General features: G+C 38.8%; 1 protein-coding gene across 2 annotated transcripts in view; it reads left to right on the top strand.

The window, feature by feature from the left end:
* The window catches only part of Xiap (X-linked inhibitor of apoptosis), a 71,375-nt gene that overhangs the window by 672 nt on the left and 50,287 nt on the right, over window positions 1-20,416 (top strand). The gene's annotated exons all lie outside the window — the stretch shown is intronic.

The following is a 20,416-nucleotide window of genomic DNA, read 5'->3' on the forward strand; positions in this document are numbered from 1 at the left end:
GGGAATATTTGAACGCCTCGCCCAGCATTCAAGATCTGATTCTTTCCGAAAGGCGCGGCCGCTCCCTACGTAATCTGTTGGCGGCAGAGCCCGAGGAATAGAGCTCACCTGCGAAAGGGCGCACAGCTGCCCCCGGAAGGTCAGGGTCAGAGCAGCAAGCCTTTGCCCCGCCCCTGTGCCTCAGACTCCTCCCTTCTGGCTGGATCCCCACTTCTCCAAAGGACTGGTGGGGTGCCACTCATCCGGAAAGGCGCCTTTATTCTACAGAAATGATAATCGCCTCTCCTTCTTGTGCAGGAGACTCCGCCCTCTCCCCGCCCTCTCCCTCCCCTCCCCTCCCCTCCCCTCTCCTCTCCTCTCCTCTCCTTCAGCACCCCCTCCCCTTCCCTCCCGTACCCTTCCGAACCCTTCCCGCCCTGCTTGGGAGGGCGTGCAGGCCGAGCTCGCGGGGCGGGCGGTGAAGGGGGGTAGATAACCCGACCCGGGCTCAGTGCCCAGGTTCCGGGGACTGTCAAAGGAAGGTGTGGGTGGGCGGGTGGCTTCCGGCCCTCAGGTCTGCCTCCCCGAACCCAGTGTCACCTAAGGTAAATCGAGTCAAAAACTTTTTTTGTTTAAATGAGCAAAGGGACCCCTAGGCCTCAGCACTATCTGATGCCTTTGGCATATATGGAGCACGGTGGAATGCATCTGACCTGGGCACGTGAAACCGAAAGAATCTGGGCTAAAGATCTTCCGGAAGAGGAAATTAGTAATTCTTTCCAACCTTTGCTACTGTAGTCAGCGCTCCCCCACCCATCCACCCAGCGTGTTCCCTAAGAGGAAATGTCCACTCGACTTTCAGTTTCATTATTTCAACTACATAGTTAACCTGAATTTGTTTTTGGAACATGAGGATTGGTTACTGCTGTAACTGAGCAAGAGCCCCTCTACATCTTCCAACTCCAGAACCCCAAAAATGTCTGTCAAAGCATTGTAAAAACCTATCTGTCCTTAAGTATCTATTACTTTGCCTTCAAATATTATGTCACTAGTGCCCTTACAGTTGAACCTGGATAGTTATTTACTCATAGATTTACCCTTTTCAGGACTGGAGTTTGCAATAGTGTTTGTACTATTTTTCATTTAATACCATTTTTTACAGCCAGTTCAAGAGAACACCGTTAGAGACGGCCATCTTTGAATTATAACATTTTAGAGTAGGAAAGGATCTTAGCCCAACCCTTTTGTTTTACAAAGCAGAAACCAGGGCTCAGGATTTCATGGCTTGCCTAGGGCGACCAGAGTAGATTAGAACCGAGGTTGCCTGGCTCTTTGGCCACTACTGCTACACAGTTGCTTGGCGTAATCTCCATGCATGAAAATTAAATATGCAATTCAACATTTGTGAAATGTATACTACCTTGTGTCAGTGATTTTTTTCCATTTTCCATGTATTTAACATGCATGTAAAGCCAATGCTTGAGATTTCCCCCCACCATTTAAGTGAAAACAGTTTAGGTTGAGAAAATTTACATGCGCAGACACATACACATGTATACTTTATTTCCTCAAATGATTTCTTGAAAGACACAAAAGAAAAAATGTTAGCAGTGGTTACTTATGGAGAACACTGATGGGAGACTTTTTACTTTATACTTAACATGCAACCTAACGTGTTTGAATTTCTTACCATAAATACTGATTTTATAATTAAAAACAAGTTTTAAAGTTCATACGTTTATCAACATAAGTAAATACCACTGGTATGGACAGATTTTTTACATATATATGCTGTAACTGATTTGCACTGTAAAATCTAGTTGGTTTGTGTCAGCTTGGCTGACAAAGCAGGTTTGATTATTGTATGTTTATGTTTCTCCTTTGGTTTTCTCTTGTTCTTTGTTATAAAGTGGCAAAAATATTGGACTTCCATGTTTAGAAAATATGCTGAGTTTCTTGATTATCAAGTAATGTAGCAAGCTATTCAAACCATTCAGAATATCAAGTTTGACATAGTGCAAGAAATCTGAATTATAGAATCTTTGTGAATAAGATTTTTTTAAATAAAGTTAAGGGGCTGTAGATGTAGTTCAGTAGTTACCTTGTATGCAGAAAGCCCTGGGTTTGATCCTTATAACTGAAAATAAAACAATAAAAGGACTGGAAAGATCCTGAGTAATTACAAGTTCATTTCTCTTATTTTTCCAAATAGATTAAGAATTAAATGTGAAAAATGTCAGGCATGGTGGTGTATGCCTATAGTCCCAGCACTCTAGAAGGCTGAGGCAACAGGATGGAAAGTTCTAGCAAAGGCTGGGCTATTGAGGGACTTCATCAGACCCTGTATCCCACAAAAGAAAAAGCTGGGGAATATAGCTCAGTGGTGCAGGGGCTCTGGGATCAATCCCCGTATTTCACCAAACAATTGTCCAAAGTTATGTATCTGGTTATTAGCAGAGTGAGAACTAGGGTCCAGGTTCTTCTAGTTTAGTGTCCTTTGTATTAATTATACCTGTAACATTTTGCTTTCTATTTAATAATTCTAACTAGTAACTGGGGTCACAAAATAATGCTGAATAAAGGTATAAAGTATGTTATGTAGAGAAGTACTGTAATTTATGCACCAATTGACAGTGCTTCAAATATTTTAACATACATGTAATATTTTACTTATATTATGTTGTAAACACTAATTTGTTTAGGAAAGTCTCTGTGTTAAATAGCAGGAGACTCCAATGTAAAATAATATCTCACTGCTTCTGTTGGCCTGTGTTTTTCTTTTTGAGACATGGGCTGGCTGTATAGCCCAGGCTGTCATAATTTGTGATCTTCCTGCCTCTGCCTCCCAAAGGCTGAGATTACAGGCCTGTACCACCACAACTAGCTTCTTTGGTTTAATATTTCTGGTATCTAGTGCTAGGAGGCGAGGAGCTATGGTTTATCAGATATCATTTGAGAACCTACTCTGTGTCAGATACTGTCTTTTGTGGTAGGATTCCAAAGATGAATGTGGCAAAATAATGCGCTTGTTATTTTGAGAGTGGGAGATTGTCATGATGTATCAGTTCTTAAGTGTGGGATAATAGTATTTTGAAATGCCATTTGTTCATATCATTTAAGGTCATTGTGTGAGTAGATTTGCGGAGAGAATGGTAAGATAAAAATTAATAAATTGGACTTTAAATGGTGGAAAGTCTCTAGATTGAGTGCCATGGAACATAGGTTTTTGTCTTGACCCTATTTCCAGTTAGCTGTGGCATTATGCCTCTTAGTGCTTCCTTATTTTTCTTTTTCTCTGTGTGTTTGATGTTTATTCTATTTAATTCAAAACACAAAACAGTATTATGAGTATTTCTAGACATGTATCTTGTAGAAAATTCATGAAATTTTGAATCGGATTAATTCGGATCATATTATATAGGTTATTTTAATTTGTTTTTTTCCCATTCAGCATTCTGTGATGAATATTTCCTATATCATGTCATAGAATATTTCAAAGTATAGATTTTAATTGTCCTACATATTTTTCCGTGACCTAGTTTCTTTTCTAAAATAACATGTGTGAGCTATCATAGTAAAGATTCCAAATCTGTTATTTTTAATTGATTATCTTAGATTTTGGGGAGAGGGCACAGGGACTCACTGTATAGTTTAGGTTGGTCTTGAACTCACTGTTTAGCCCAAGCTGGCCTGATTTGTGACAGTCCTCCTGCCTCAACTTTCTGAGTGTTGGAGTTACAGATTTGTGCCATCACACCTGGCCTTTTAAAAAAAATACGAAAATTTAATTGTTTTTGAGACAGGGTCTTGCTGTGTAGTCTAGGCTGGCCTTACACTTAACTGTGTAGCTCATTCTGGCCTTGGAACTCACAGTGATTCTCCTGCCTCATCCTCCTGAGCGCTGGGATTACAGACATGTTCCACCTTGCCCAGCCATAGATTTTATTTTTAAAAGTGCTTTTTATGTAAGCCATATCTGGCAGCTTACACCTATCTTAGTAGCTATTCAGGAGGCTGAGGCAGAGAATCAAGAATAGAGGCCAACCTTGAGGAACATAGACCCCATCACTGAAAAACAAAAAAAATCACGTAAGTCTATTAAATTCCTCTTTTTTGAGACAAAGTCTCCATAATGTAGTTCAGACTTGCCTTGGTCTCTTTGTGTAGCTTAGGCTGACCTCCAGCTCTCAGTGATCTGCCTGCCTTAGCCTCCAATGTGCTGGGATTACAGATGTGCACCAATTTGCCCCACTGGAGTAAATTCCTCAAAGGAACAAGAAATTAAGAAGAGGAGAGGGAGCTGGGTGTGGCATTGATGTCTGTAATGCAGCGCTCCAAAGGCTGACAGTGGAGGAGTGCCAGGAGTTTGAAGCCAGTTTAGGCTTTTTAGTCAGTTCAAGTCAAGCCTGAACTACAAATCAGAACCCCATCTCAAAAAAAAAAAAAAGAAAGAAAGAAAGAAAGAAAGAAAGAGTGAGTAAAAGAGGAAGGGAGGTGGGGAGGAGAAAGGAAATAAAAGGGGTTAAGATGTGATATGTATGTGTTCTAACTCCCCACAATGAATGTGTTCATTAGGTATTGCAAACATACCAATAAAAAAGGAAAAAGAGTCAGAAGTGGAGTTACAAATCTCAATAATTTGTGGTTTGCAAGTGGCTGCCTGGCAAGCTCAAGATCCTGAGTTCAATTCCTGGTACCAAATAATAATAGTGATAATAATAATAATTTGTAGTTTGTATTTCTGTTTATGTATAAATTTCACATGCTGAGCATTAAGTTGTAAAGGTAGGATCAAAGATCAGTATATTGATGGTGACCAGTATATAGTATAAGTGGTACATAGTTAAAAAAAAATTACTTACCAAATGCGTCTGGTTGTACAAAGAAATTTCTTGGATCAAAAGGAAAAGTTAACATTTATTAAGACCTTCTGGGTGATCCAAAAGAAAGATCTTTCTGAGAAATTAAAGCAGGTGTTGATCATTGTACTTGAAACCACAATTTGAGGCCAAGTGTATTCATTGTATTTTTTTTTTCTGCTGTGATACATTAGAAAATAACGGGTTTGTGTTGTGTAAGTAAAATTATGTTGTGTCTATCAGGGCTTGATGCAGATATGTATTATTTTTAAATTACCATATGATTGTATATCTGTATTAGATGTATTTTAGGATTTGATTAGGATTTGGTGTGTAATCTTTGTTAAGTATACACCAGATCCACCTTCTCATGATCTGCTTGTGTAATGTATTTTCAAGGATATGAGTAATTGTGAAAAGGGACGTTTAGCTCTACAGGCTGAGAATAGTTTGAATTCACATGATCAGAGGTCTGACTGAGTGAGTTAGGGCTAATAGCATTTTTTTTTCTTTTTTTGTGGTACTAGTGCTTCACAGCAAGCTACAGTCCCAGCCTTTTTTTTAACTTTTTTTTTCTTTTGGTACAAGAGATGGAATCCATAGGCACTCTACCACTGGGCTGCATTTCCTGCCCTTTTTATATTTTTATTTGAGTCAGAGTCTTGCTAAATTGCCCAGGTGATCCTCCTAACTCAGCCTTTCTAATAGCTGGGATCATGGGCTTACAAAACTCACTCTAGCTAAGGCAGTTTGTTTTGAGGTTTGCTGTCTTCCTTCCTTCCTTCCTTCCTTCCTTCCTTCCTTCCTTCCTTCCTTCCTTCCTTCCTTCCTTCCAAACAGGGTCTCACTATGTAGTACAGGCTGGCCTTAAATTCTTATAGCCCACCATGGCCTCATACTCATAATGATATTCCTGCCTCAGCCTCCCCAGTGCTGGGATTACAGGTGAGTGCCACCATGCCTGGCTGAGTTTTGGTGTTTTTCAAGAAAGTGTCTCACTGTGTACCCTCAGTCCTCCTACTTCAGTCTGCTGCTAAGGCTTTTCGAAAAAAAAATATGAGGCTTGTTTTTAACAGAGTAAAGCTGGTGCTACTGTACATTCCTCATTGTCTATAAATATATATGGTTTGACCTTTTTTTTTGTCTTTGAAGAGACAGTCTTGCTGTGCATCTCAGGCTGGCCTTGAGCTAACTTTGTAGCCCAGGCTGGTCTCAAACTTGCAAAGATCCTTGTATCTCAGCCTCCTGAGTGCTGGGATTACAGGTGTGTGCCACCAGGCCTGGCTTATGATTTGAACTTGGATACTTATTTCTGCAATCATTTCATTGAGGTCAAGCCACAGACCTTTCACTATATATTGCTATGGATTTACCTTTGGTGCTCTAGCTAGGTTTTTTCAAGCATGAAAAGGGGAGAGAAAGCCTAGCATTTTCTGCTACGTCACTGAGCTACTCCTTCTGCCAATAATCCTTCGTAATTTCCTTAGAACTATGCCTGTCATAATAACTAGACTTGTTTTTTTTAAACTGTCATTTACTGGCCTCATGAACTTTGCTAAGTAACAGCCAGTCAGAACTATGGTTTTCTCGAATTTCACATGAGGACTATAATAGGTTGTGTAGGTTACATTAGATGAGATCGGGTGTGTTCAGGGTGGTATAGTTGTAGGTACATATGTGGGTTTGATTAGATACCATGGGGCTGAGGATATAGCTCAGTGGCACAGCACCTCGCTGACAAACATAAGGTCCTGAGTTCAATTCCCTGGTACCTGAAACAAATACCATCTATGAAGACATTCTACTTTGTAAAACATCTTACAAATTTTAGTTATTTTCAAAGGTAATGTATTAAAAGAAAAGTGGATAGGTTGTAGAATCACACAAGCCCACACTTAAAATTTTGTAAATTTCGTAGATTAGAAAGAATATTTCCATGTGGCTACTTAGCTACAACATGGGACTACAAAAAATAAAAGTACTGGGTGTGCTGGGTATAGTGGCACGCACTTTTAATCACAGCACTCTGGGAGGCTGAGGCAGGAGAATATTTTTAAGTTCCAGACAAGCCTGGGCTACAAAGTAAGCTCAAGGCTAGCCTGAACTATGTAAAGAGACACTGTCTCAAAAAGACAAAAAGGGCTGGGGAGATAGCTCGGTGGTCTAAGCCCCTGCCTGGCAAACGCAAGGACCCGGTTCAATCCCCTGTACCACATGCCATGCCCACCCGAACCCTGTGCGTGCTGTGCTGGCCACTGAAACCAGGTGTGATGCAGGCCTGTAATCCCAGTGCTGGGGAGGCTGGAACAGGAGGATCACTAGGAGTCTAAGCTACATAGACTGTACCACATACATAAATAAATACTTTAAAAAAATACGAAGAAAATGAAAATTTGTAGATAATGTTTGGTACTTGTGGACATTATGCTATAATAATTTAGTTTGGCTTGCAGTCATTGCAGTACAGTTTCCTTTTTTTTTTTTTTCTTTTTTTTTGGTCTTTTTGAGACAAGGTCTTGCTCTACAGCTCAGGCTCACCTTGAGCTCACTTTGTAGGCCAGGCTTGTTTCTAACCTGCAAGGATCCTCTAGCCTCAACCTCCTGAGTGCTGGGATTACAGGCATGCACCACCACTCCTGGCCAGTTTACTTTTTTACTGTATTTATTTATGTTTTGAGAAGGTTATGCTTAGTGCTCAGGCTCTAGCTTCAAACTCCTAATCCTCCTGGTTTAGCCCCCTAGGTGCTGGGATTACAGATGTGTGTCACCATGCCTGAGTACTTGTTTTTTTTTTTTTTTTTTTTTTGTGTGTGTGTGTGTGGTACTAGAGATTTGAATCCAGGGTTTTATACTGAACTATGTCTTCCTAGCTCTTTAGATTTATTTATTTTATTTTATTTTTTACTTTTTAGGACAAGGTTTCAATAAGGTGCAAAGTTACTCAGGTTGGGCTGAAACTTGGGATCCTCCTGCCGTTGCCTCCCAGTGCTAGCATTATAAGCACACCTGGCTGTTTGTTCACTTTTAAAATTCAGAACTAGACAGTAAAACCTCAATATCTGAATATGGATAGCACAGTGGCATACAGAGATAGAGCTAAATATTTTTACTGAGGAAAAAAGGTGTAGGCTCTTTTTTTAAATTTATTGGTACAGGATTTTGTTATGCAGTTTGAACTCGAAATGATCCTCTTTTCTCAGCCTCTCCAGCTCTGGGATTACAGGTGCGCACCACCATGCCTAGTTTCTGGGACTGGCACAGCATGCAGTACCAGGGGTCGAACTTGATGCCTTGTGCTTGCCAGGTAGGCACTTAGACCACTGAGCTATCTACCCAGCCTCAGGTGTAGGCTCTTATCAAGAACTTGTTTCTCTACTTGATTGAGATTGCAACATAATCATGGAAAAGAATACTTCATTCCAGGTCAGTGATGGCAAACCTATGGCATTTGTGTTGCAGCAGGCTATTTGAATCATTGAAAGCTCTGTTATTGTGTTTTTCTTTTAATGGATGGATTATTTTTTCTAAGCTAAATATCTCAGTATTTAGGTTTAATTTCAGAGCCATCACTTTACAATAAGTGAGTTTTGAGTTACAGTTCAGATACTCAGTCTCGAAAAGTTTCAGTGTCATTGTTCTAGGGTCTGTTGGTTTAACTCATTGTAGAGTGTTTCACTCACATGTATGAGGTTCTGGGTTTAATACCCAGCCCTGCAGAAAAGGAAGAGGAAGAAGGAGGAGTACTTCATTCTGAGAAAAAGACTTTAGCGTAGATATTACCACTTACCAAGTCATCCATGAAAAGAAACCTTAGCATGGCATTTGTGGCGCCATCCAAGTATAGTATTGCATCCAAATCACTGGCAGAGTGAGTCACCAAGTTAAATGTGAGAGCAAAATGAGTTCCGCTTCTATGCCACTTATCAGCTCTGTGATCTCAGTCAAATCTTTAGCTTCTTTATGCCTTAATTTCTTTACCTTACAAGAAAAGAGTGATTTCTGCTGTCCCGTTCAACACAGACATAGTTATTCTGAACAATTTTTGCCTGTATCTGCAAAATGTTTTCACATTTCAGTATACTTGATTCTGGCTAACTATGCCTTTTGTAAAAATTATTAAGAGAAGTTTTAGGCCAGCTAAATTAGGGAGCCTTCTTATTTATCAGGCCCCATAGTCACTGATTTTTTTTTGGCATTTCAGTCAGTAAAGATTTTAATCAATGATTATTTACTGGAATATATAAGGTGTTTGAATCAATATACACAGATGTGCTCATTCTTTCCTATGTATTTCCCTCCCTCCCTCTGACCCCTCTTCTGGAATGGAAAAAAAAGAAGCAGCAAAAATTATCATATACATGTACAAACTCCCTATGATTAATGTTATTATATATATCTAAAATGTACCAATAAATTTTTTTAGATGCAAAAAAACCCAAATGCACATATACATGCTTTATTCAGTTGACTACTATAATATTATGGTCAAGGAATATATTCTTTTTTAAAATTTTTTATTTATTCATTTTAATGAGAGAAAAGATAAAATATCACTGAAACAGTTTCAAAACGGGTTAGTAGGACAGTTACAATAATTAATACATTACATATTGTCTTCGTAGTAGTTATTCAGAGGACAAGATACAGACATGATATCTTGTCTAAACAATATTAGTACAAACCTTTCTCCTCATTGAACTAAGAAAGTAGCTGTTTATCTACCCTATCTTGTATATATATATTTTTTTTTCACAAGACAAAAAATTTCATTTATTTATTATATCCCCCTTTTGTTTTGTCAGAAATGGGTGTTCCATTGCTTTTACAGAAGCTGTGTTTGGAGTCTTTAAAGACCTTTTCATACTTGATGCCAGTCCAAAGATTGTAGGTACTTGAATTCAGCAAAATAATCCAATAAAAAAAAAATAATAATAATCCAATATAGTCCAATAGTCCACAATAGTAGTGAGTTATCAGCACAACTGGCAATTGTCCGAAGTTGTTGACTTGAGCTCAGTATATTAATATAGCTTTACTTTTTTTTTTTTTGGCGGAACTGGGGATTGAACTCAGGCCCTTGTGCTTGCCAGTGAAGCACTTATTCCACTGAACCATCTCCCCGGCCCTATAGCTTTACTTTTAATACCTCGTGGTGGATGGTTAAGACCAAGTTAAAGCAAGACCTGTATAACTAAAAATGTAACTTTTGTATCTGACAAGGTCAGTCAAATCCCCTCAGGATTTACCCTGGAACCATGTAGAGCACCTTGTGGATCTTTTGTCAGTGTCAGCCATCTGGATGAGTCATGGCCCTTGCATGACCAATTTGCTCTCTGAAAGCCTGAGAGCATTTTTTTCTTTCTAGGTATGATTACTTTTTAAGGCAGGGAATGAACAGTTTACAATTCCAGAGATAGACATTGCTTAGAAATATCACCAATAAAGTTCTTTTGTTTTCAACAAATTAAAAATAACTAGCAGTGATGTATTAACTGTTTCTCAGTGCTCTCTGCTGCTGAGCTACTGCCATCTAATTTGTGGACCACAGGTAACATGGAGGTGACCTGATTACTGCTTTCATCTCTACGGCTTCACCCACATCCCCTTTCTTTTTAAACTTGATAGTAACACAGACATTGATTTACAGTTTCTCTTTACTACACAATTTGATTGTAGAACACAGTGAATATTTTTTTAAAATTATTACAGTAAAAGACACATTGCTATAATTCTCCTCAACATACTCGTCACCTTCTATGATCTTAATTATTTATTTATTTGGTACAAGGTCTCACTACACGGCTTGGACTCATAGTGGTCCTCCTTTCTCAGCCTCCCCAGCCCTGAGATCACAGGTGTTTGCCACCATGCCTGGTTTCAGTGGCTGGCATGGCATGCATGGCATGTACGAGGGATCAAACCCGGGTCCTTGTGCTTGCCAGGCAGGTCCTTAAACCGCTGAGCTGTCTCCCCACCTTACTTTGAACACACTTATACCATAATTCTTAGCACATTCTGAAGCAGGTTTGGAAGTCCTCTTTGTTGAGTTTTTAGTTGTGCTGTCACAATATCCTAAATTGGTTCAAAACATTTACCTTTCATGGCCACTTGCTTTCGGAAAAAAGCCAGAAGTCAGATAGTACTAGATCTAGTGAATAAATTGCATAAAGATACTGTAATTTTTTTTCTGTACTGGAGCTTGAACATAGGACCTTTACACTGAGCTATAGCCTCATTCCCTTTCTCTTAGTTTTGATTTTTAGTGAGGATCTTGCAAAGTTGTCCAGATAGGACTCAAACTTGTGATCCTCTTGTCTCAACTTCCTAGGTACTAGGAATACAGGTATGTACCAGCATGCCTAGTTAAGATATAGTAAATTTTTACAAGCCCATCTTTCCATTGGATGGCACTTGGCAGCAATATTCACTGTATTTTTTAAATCACACTTTGTAAAGATGCACACAGGGGCTTCCAGAACTGCTTCAGAAAGTGACAGATGTGTTTGAAGTAGGATGATCAATGGCAATGTGTTTTGTTTGGGGTTTTTTTGAGCTCATTATGTAGCACAGGCTGGCCTCAAACTCGCACACAGGTCAGCCTGCCTCAGCTTCTTGAGTGCTTAGATTACTGGTATGGGCCATCACACCTGGCCTGGTGATTCATTTTTTACAGTATTTTTTTAAAGGCTCTTCACTGACTATTTTGATCATGCCTTATAAACAGAGAAGAGTTGCTTAGAGGTGGTTATTTAAGTAGCAAATTGGCAGACCTCTCAGGGTATGCAAAACATAGAACCAAAGAATAGCTGGGCATCATGGTGCATGTCCGTAATCCCAGTTTCTGGTAAGCTGAAGCAGGAAGATCAAAATTTGAGGTCAGCCTAGGCAGTTTTGCAAGACTGTGTCTCAAAATAAATAGAAAAAGGCTGAGGTTGCAGTTCAGAATACTTGTCTAGCATATGTGAAGCCCCAGTACCATAGAAACAAAAACAAATCCACCAAAGAGCAGATCCTTTCCCTTCCTGGTTGTAAGTTGAGAAATTTTCTTCTGTCAATTAAAGGCTGAAAAGTTTTAAGTACCAGGCACCGGGTACCAGGTCCTGATATCCAGAGTTTACTAGGCTAATAAATTCACAAATAAATAGGAAGCATTATATAAAATGGTATATTACCATTTTTTTTAATACCAGAGATTGAACACAGCACATTGTACTTTCCAGGCAGGCTGTCTTCCTGGCCCTGAGATGGTATATTGTCAAAAACTACCTCCAGTGTGGTAGGAATATACAAGCATCCCCTGCAATAAAGGAGTTTAACTGCTTATTTCTTTATTTAATTTTTTTTAATGTATGTAGTATAGGGTCTGCAGGGTCTCACTCTACAGATCAGACTTGTAGTAATCCTCCTGTTTTCAGCTTCCCAAGCACTGGGATTACAGGTGTGTGCCCCTACACCCAGGCTCAGCGTGCCCTGGGGGTGGGGCCAGCACAGCATGCCGGGGATCCAACCGTGGTTCCTGCACCTGCCTAAGCAGGCACTTTAGTCTGCTGAACTATCTGGCTGGCCCTTGCTTATTTCTTTTGATTAGAAATATATTTGCTGGATAAAATTTTAAAAATTAAGAAAAGTACAATGGAATAATAAAAATGAGTAGTCCCACTGCCCAGAGATAATTACAGTAGAATTTTTAATGTAACTGGGTTTTTTTCCCAGTGCTGAGAATTGTGTCAAGGCCTCAAACGTTAACTAGCACTCTCCCTTGAGCTACCAGCTCTGTATTTCTTGTAATTGTGATTGTGCCTCCTGTTCCTTTTTTTTTTCCAGTGCTGGGGATCTCAGGACCTTGTGTGTGCTAAGCAAGTATATTACTTACAGAGCTATAACTCCATCCATGTAATCAGCATTTTTCACTTGATACCATAAATATTTGATATCATAAGTATTTGGTTTTTGTGGGGGTTTTTTGGTCTTTTTGAGATGGTCTTGCTATACATTTCAGGCTGGCCTTGAGTTCATTTTGTAGCCCAGGCTGGTCTCGAACTCACAAGGCTCCTCTTGCCTCAGCCTCCTGAGTGCTGGAATTACAGGCATGTGCCACCACACCCAGCTTGTTTTTGTTTTTTAATATTCTTCTACAACCTACATTTTTAAAGGGAGAGGGATTGTTGGATGTTGGAACCAAGATCTTGTATGTAAATAGGTATTAGAGTTTGTGTCTAGTTGTTCCCCCTGAGCCTCATGCAGTCGGTGGTGCAGGGCTTCTAGAGTTTGTGATTAATTCCTGAGCCAATGCTAAGATTATGGGCATGAATACTAAACCAGCCCTGGGGTGGAGAGACTGAATACAATATAAGGGAGGGAGAGAGGCTCCCTCCCCCAGTCACTACTCCTCCCTTTTGGCTCTTGCTGTTTTCCATTGCCATGAGCTGCTGTTTTCTGCCTTGTGCCATTCTGCCTTAGAGACAGCTGATTATGGACTGAAACCTGTACAAACTGTGAGTTAAATAAGCCTTTCCTTCCTTAATTTTGGATGTCAGATATTTTGTCCAAACGAGAAAAGAGTAACTGAGACAATAGGTAAACACTGTATTACTGAATTATAACCCAAACCTCACAACCTTAGTTTTTAGTAGTATATTTCATGTTACCATGTACTGTCTTCCATTGTTTTCTTTTTTTTTTGGAACCAGGGATTTGAACTCAGACCTTTGCGCTTGCCAGACCATCTCCCGGGCCCCTTGTCTTCTGTTGTTAAATGTTGAGATTTCTTTTTGAGACTAGCACTTCATTGAATATCATTATACAGTATACTTTGTATCCCTGTATGTTTTGGTGTTAGGAATTGAACTCAGGACCTGCCTCATACATGCTAAACACATAATACCACTAAGCTAAACCTGTGACCTATATACCTTTTTATTTTTATTTTTTTTATGTTTTTAGTGTGGAGTCTACAGGGTCTCATTACACAGATCAGGCATATAGTGATCCTCCTGTTTTCAGCCTCCCAAGCACTGGGATTACAGGTGCACACCACCATGCCCGGTCTCAGTGGCTGTCTCAGCGCTCCCTGGGGGTGGAGCCAGCATGGCATGCTGGGAATTGAACCCCAGTCCCTGTGTCTGCCTAAGCAGGTGCTTCAGTCCACTGAACTATCTGGCTGGCCCTGTGTACCTTTTTTAAATATCCCTATTGTATTATAAAATATGCATAAAACTAAAATGGATGTTTCTAGAGATGATTGTACATTTGGGAATTTTAGAACATATTGCCAGTGACTCTGGCAGTGTGATTCAACTGTAAAGTACTTACCTAGCATGCACAGGGCCCTGGGTTCCATCTTCAGCACTGAAAAAAGAAACATCTTTTTTTGAGCTTACTCTGCTAGTATGTTTTTGTGACTTATTTTTGGTACAGCTTTGTCCCTGTCCTAGATAAACCAATTTTTATTTCTACCAGGAAGAGTGCATATTTTTTTAAATCCTTTTCCCTTTTGGTTTTGTTGTTAATAGTAATATCTTTTGAATTTTTCATTTCTTGGACTACCAATGAGATTTAAAGCTTTTTGTATGTTTCCTGGCCACTAGTATTATCCACTATCAAATTGCCTATCTGTTTTCTTGTATGGGGGCTGGTTTATTTTATTTTTTTTGTTTTATTGTACATATATCCACATGATAACATTCATCATACAGAATTTGTGCCTGTACGTTATACCTTGCTGCTGCTTTTTCTCATTCCCCTCCTTATTTACAAAAGCTTTGTTTCCATTTTCTCCTGTTTTTTTTTCTTGTCCCTTGTATCCTTTCCCTCTCACCTCTCCCTTATTCCCCTTCCTATTTGAACATTTTCTTCCCTAGTTTCTTGCTATATATTATACATTTGGTCCTTATTCACATTTTTGTTTTCTCACACCAGAGAATGCAGTAATTAAATGTGTCAAATTTATTTTACTTAAGACTATGGACTCAGAGTGCATCCATTGACCTAGAAATGTCTCAAGCTTATTCTTTTTTTTATGGCACAGCAGTATTCCATTGTGTAAGAAAGCCCACATCTTGATCCATTTATGGGATAGACATTTGGGCTGTTTCCAAGATTTAGCCATTACAAGCTGTGCCATCGCAAACATGGGTGTGCATATATTGCTGTGGTAGGATGCTTTTAAATCAGGAAGGCGACCAGGGAGATGGCTCAGTAGAATAAGAGCTTGCCTGGCAAGTACAAGGGCCTGAGTTCAATCCCGGGTTCCACCAAAGAAGAAAAAAAAATCTTTCAGGAAGATACCAAGAAGGGGAAGAGCTGGGTCAAATAAATGGAAGCTCTAGTTTTAGCTTTTTGAGGACTGTCCACATGAATTTTCATAGTGATTCACCAGTCTGCCCTCTCCTCAACAGTGCACAAGTGTTGCTTCCTCCCCCACTTCCCCTCCAGCATTTGTTACTGATTTTTTGATGATAGCATTCTTTCTAAAGGGAGAGGGAATCTCAGTGATTTTAATTTTCATCTCTCAAATGACCAGTAAGATTAAACTTTTTTTTCATGTATTTATTTGTCATTTGTACTTCTTCACCTGAGAAGTGTCTATTCATTTCTTTTTTTCACGGAACCGGGGATTGAATTCAGGCCCTTGCACTTGCCAGGGAAGCGCTTATTCTACTGAGCCATCTACCCGGCCCCTCTGTTCAGTTCTGATGCCCATTTTTGGTTTGGGTCTTTAAATTTGAGGGTGTCTGGGGTTTTTTTATTTTCTTTTTTTAGTTCTTTATATATTCTAGATATTAGTGCTTTAAGGAACAGCTGGTGCTGCTGTGCTGGCCCCGCCTCTCGGGTGTGCTGAGACTGGGTGTGGTGGTGTGCACTGGTAATCCCAGCTCTTGGGAGGCTGCAAACAGGCGGATCACTACGAGTCCGATCTAGTAGTGAGACCCTGGACAACCCTGTACACCCTTCCCTAAAATACAAAAAAAAAAAAAAAAAAAAGGAATAGCTGGCAAACGTTTTTCCACACTGTGGATTATCTCTTTGCTCTTTTGGTGGTTTCCTTTGCTGTGCAAAGATTTTTTTTAATGTATTTAGGACAGGGTCTACAGGGTCTACAAAGTGCTGGGATTACAGGTGTGCACCCCATGCCCAATCTCAGTTGCCATCTCAGCATGCCCCGGGGGTCAATTTAAGCCAATTTTTCCAGCAACATGTATCAAAGAGGCTTTTTTTCAGTGAAGGTGTTTGGCTCCTTTGTCAAAGATAAGGTGGACTGAGTATGTTTGGAGATGTTTCTGCATCCTCTAATCTGTTACACTGACCTTTGGTTCTTTTGCCAATACCATACTGTTTTTCATCACAGGAGTTCTGTGGTATAATTTCAAGTCAGGAATTGTGATTCCCCTTGCCTTGCCTTTGTATTGCGCAGAATTGCTTTTGCTAGTTTAGTCTGTTCTGGTTCAAAAACAATTTTAGGATTGTTTTTTCTAGTTCGGTCAGCTATACTATTGGTATTTTTATCAGGATTACATTAAAACTGTGGAACAATTTTGGGAGTATGGCCATTTTCACAATGTTGGTTCTTCCTATCCAAGAGCAAGGGATATTTTTCATTTTTTGATATTTTCTTCAATCTCCTTTTTCAGAATACTGTACTTTTCAATATAAAGGTCATTTACATCCTTTGTTAGATTGATTCCTAGGTATTTCTTTTTTTGGATGCTATTGTGAAAAGTGTTTTCTAATTTACTTTCAGTGAGCTTGTTGTTTGTGTACAGGAATGCTATTGATTTTTGAGTGTTAAATTTGTATCCAGCTGTGCCACTGAATTTAATTATTAAAACTAGAGGTCTTTTACTGGAGTTTTGGGATCTTCTAGATGAAGTATCATATCATCTGCAAATAATGATAAATTAGTCCTTCTCTATTGTTATTACTTTGTCTTTCTGATTAATCTGGCTAAAGTTTTCAGAACTATGTTGAATAAAACTGGGGACAATGAACATCCTTCTTTTTTCCTGATTTTAGAGTAAAATCTTTCAATTATTGTCCATTTGGTATGATGTTGGCTGTTTTTTAATATTACAAATGGGTGTTGAACTTGGTCAAATGCTTTTTCTCCATTTATTGAAATAATATGACTTTTTTCTTGTCTCTGTTAATACTCTATAGAGTTATATTTATTAAGTTGTGTATGTTGAACCATCCCAGCATCCCTGGGATGACTCCTTCTTGTTCATGGTGTGTAATCATCTTGATAATTTGTTGCATTCTGTTTGCCAATTAACTTATTACAGATTTTTGAGTTCATATTTATTAGAGATATTACATGTAGTTCTCTTTTTTGGTTGGATTTTTGTGTGTGTGTGTGCAGTGCTGAGGATTCAACTCAGGACCCTGTCCTTGCCAGGCAAGCAGTTATTCTACTGAACTATCTCTCTGGGCCCTTGGTTGGATATTTTTTTTCACTTTATTTTACTTTATTTTTTTACATAATTTTATTGAGAAACAAATAGCAATGAGACAGTTTCAAACCAAATTGGTAGGACAGTTTCAATAATTAACACATTGCAAACTCTCTTCCTAGTGGGTAATTAATTGCTGTAAAAGATGCAAACATGATATCCTATTTACAAACACTATTAGAACAATTCCCTCTATTCATTACGAGAATGTAACTATATATCTATCCTAACCATTTTGAATACAGAGATACAAAATGGACATTCAAGGAGCCAGGGAGATGGCTCAGTAGAATAAGTGCTTGCCTAGCAAGTGCAAGGGCCTGAATTCAATCCCCGGTTCCGTGAAAAAAAAGGACATTCATCTGTATCCCCTTTTTTGTTTAGTTCCGTTCTTTGAATATTATAGGTGTGTTAACTCAGCAAAATATTCTAAAAGATTCCAGTAGCCCATAATAGTAGTGGGTCTTCCGCTTCACTGACAATGTCAGAAATTGGTTTGTTTTTTTTTTTTTAGAAATTGTTGACCTGAGTCCCCTACAGCTCAGCATAACAGCATGGCTTTACTTCTTTTTTTTGTGATTGATTTTTTTTTCATTTTGAATGTATTTTTTTATCCTAATTTTATTTTTTCATAATTTTATTGATAAATAGCAATTAGACAGTTTCAAATCAAATAGCTAGGACAGTTTCAATAATTAACACATTGCAAACTCTCTTCCTAGTGGGTAATTAATTGCTGTAAAAGATGCAAACATGATATCCTATTTACAAACACTATTAGAACAATTCCCTCTATTCATTACGAGAATGTAACTATATATCTATCCTAACCACTTTGAATACACAGATACAAAATGGACATTCATCTGTATCCCCTTTTTTGTTTAGTTCCGTTCTTTGAATATTATAGGTGTGTTAACTCAGCAAAATATTCTAAAAGATTCCAGTAGCCCATAATAGCATTGGGTCTTCTGCTTAACTGGCAATGTCAGAAATTGTTGACCTGAGTCCCCCACAGCTCAACATAACAGCATGGCTTTACTTCTTGTACTTCATTTTATACTTTTCTGCTGGATGGTTAAGACCAAGGTAAAGCAGGACCTATGCAACAGGAGCTGTAGCTTTTGAGTCTGATAAGGTCAGTGAAATCCCCTCAGGATTTATCCTGAGATCCTGTACCTCAGATTGGTTGGATATTTTTGGTATTATTGCTTCAAGGAATGAATTCGGAAGTATTCCTTCCCTTTCAATTTCATTAAAGAGTTTGAGAAGTAATGGTGCTAGATCTTCTCTACATTTCTTGTAGAATTCAGCAGTGAATTCTTCAGGACCTGGGATTTTTTTTGTTGGTAGATTTTAAAATTACATGTTCAAGTTCACCAATACTGGTTTATTGTGGATTTTTGTATCTTCTTGATTCAGCTTTTGTAATCCATATGTATTTAGGAATCTGTCCATTTTTTATGTATATTCCATTTTATTAGAATATAAATTCTTGGGCTGGAGAGATGGCTCAGTGGTCTAAAGCACCTACTTAAAACAAGCTCAGCAAAGCATCAGGGACCGCGGTTCAATCCCCCAGCACCACATGCCAGCCAGCCCCGCCCCCTGGTGGGCTGAGCTGGCCACACACCCCTCTCTCTCTCTCTCTCTCTCTCTCTCTCTCTCTCTCTCTCTCTCTCTCTCTCTCTCAAATAAATTAAAAAAAAAAAAAGAAGAATATAAATTCTTGGGGCCAGGGAGATGGCTCAGTAGAATAAGCGCTTCTCTGGCAAGTGCAAAGGCCTGAGTTCAATCCCTGGTTCCGAAAAAAAAAAAAAAGAATATAAATTCTCAAAGTAGGTATAGATGATCTAGATTTCTGTAGGGTCCATTGTGTCTTTACCCTTTTCATTTCTAATTGGATGGATTTGAGCCTTTTCTTTCCTTTTTTTGTTAACATTGGATAAGTGTTTGTTAATTTTTTTCCAGGGTTGGAACTCAGGACCTTGTGCTTGCAAGGCAAGCACTTACTGCACTGAGTTATCTCCCCCATCTGATTTTCTTTAATCTTTCAAAGAACGAAATCTTTGATTCATTGATTCTTTGTATTGTTTTCTTAATCTCCATTGCATTGATTTCTGCTTTGATCTTTATAATTTCCTCCTTCATATGAGTTTTAGACTTGGCCTGCTCTTTTTTTTCCCTAGAAGTTTGAGGTTAAACGTTAAGTTGTTTACTTGGATGCTTTCTGTTTTTCTGATATGGATATTCACTGCTGTAAATTTTCCTCATAGAACTGCTTTCATTGTGTACCATAATTTCTGGTATATTGTCATCATTTAATTGTGGAAACTATCTAATTTCTTCTTTAATTTCATCTGTGACCCATTTGTTGTTCAGGAAAGTTACTCAATTTCCATGCTATTAAATTCATGTGTTTTGGGGGCTGGTGAGATAGTTCAGATAGCACCTCAGATAACATCTGCTTGGCAGTCACATGGACCTGGGTTTGATCCCTGGCACCACATGTCACCACAGCCCCGCCCTGGGCATACTGAGCTGGCCACTGAGACCGGGCATGGTGGCATACACCTGTAGTCCCCAGCACTGGGAGGCTGAAAACATCAGGATCACTATGAGTCTGAGCGGTGTAGTGAGACCCTGTATCAAATACATAAAAATTTAATAAAAAAATTCATGTGGTTTCTTTTGCCATTGCTTTCCAATTTCATCGCAGTATGATGTGATGATATACATGGAATAATCTCAGCTCCTTTGTGACTTAAGCATGTTCAGTGAGCTAGTATGTGGTCTGTTTTGGAGAATATGCTATATGCAGCTGAGAAGAATATGTATTCTGATATTATGGACCTGGAATACTACTAGGACCATTTATAAAAGGATGGTTCAGTTCTGATACTTCCTTGTACATATTTTGATCTAGTTGATCTGTTTATGATGGTGGGGTAGTTAGGCCCTCCATTACAATTGTATTAGTGCTTTATGACCATTAATATTTGTTTTATATAGTTGGGTACATTATTTGTTGCGTGTTTATCATTCTTTTTTTTTTCTTTTCAAAGTTTTATTGATAAACATATAGCAATGAGACAGTTTCAAATCAAATCGAAAGTACAGTTTCAACAA

This window comes from Octodon degus, unplaced genomic scaffold (assembly GCF_000260255.1).
Source record: "Octodon degus isolate 3935 unplaced genomic scaffold, OctDeg1.0 scaffold00251, whole genome shotgun sequence".
Classification (NCBI taxonomy): Eukaryota; Metazoa; Chordata; class Mammalia; order Rodentia; family Octodontidae; genus Octodon; species Octodon degus.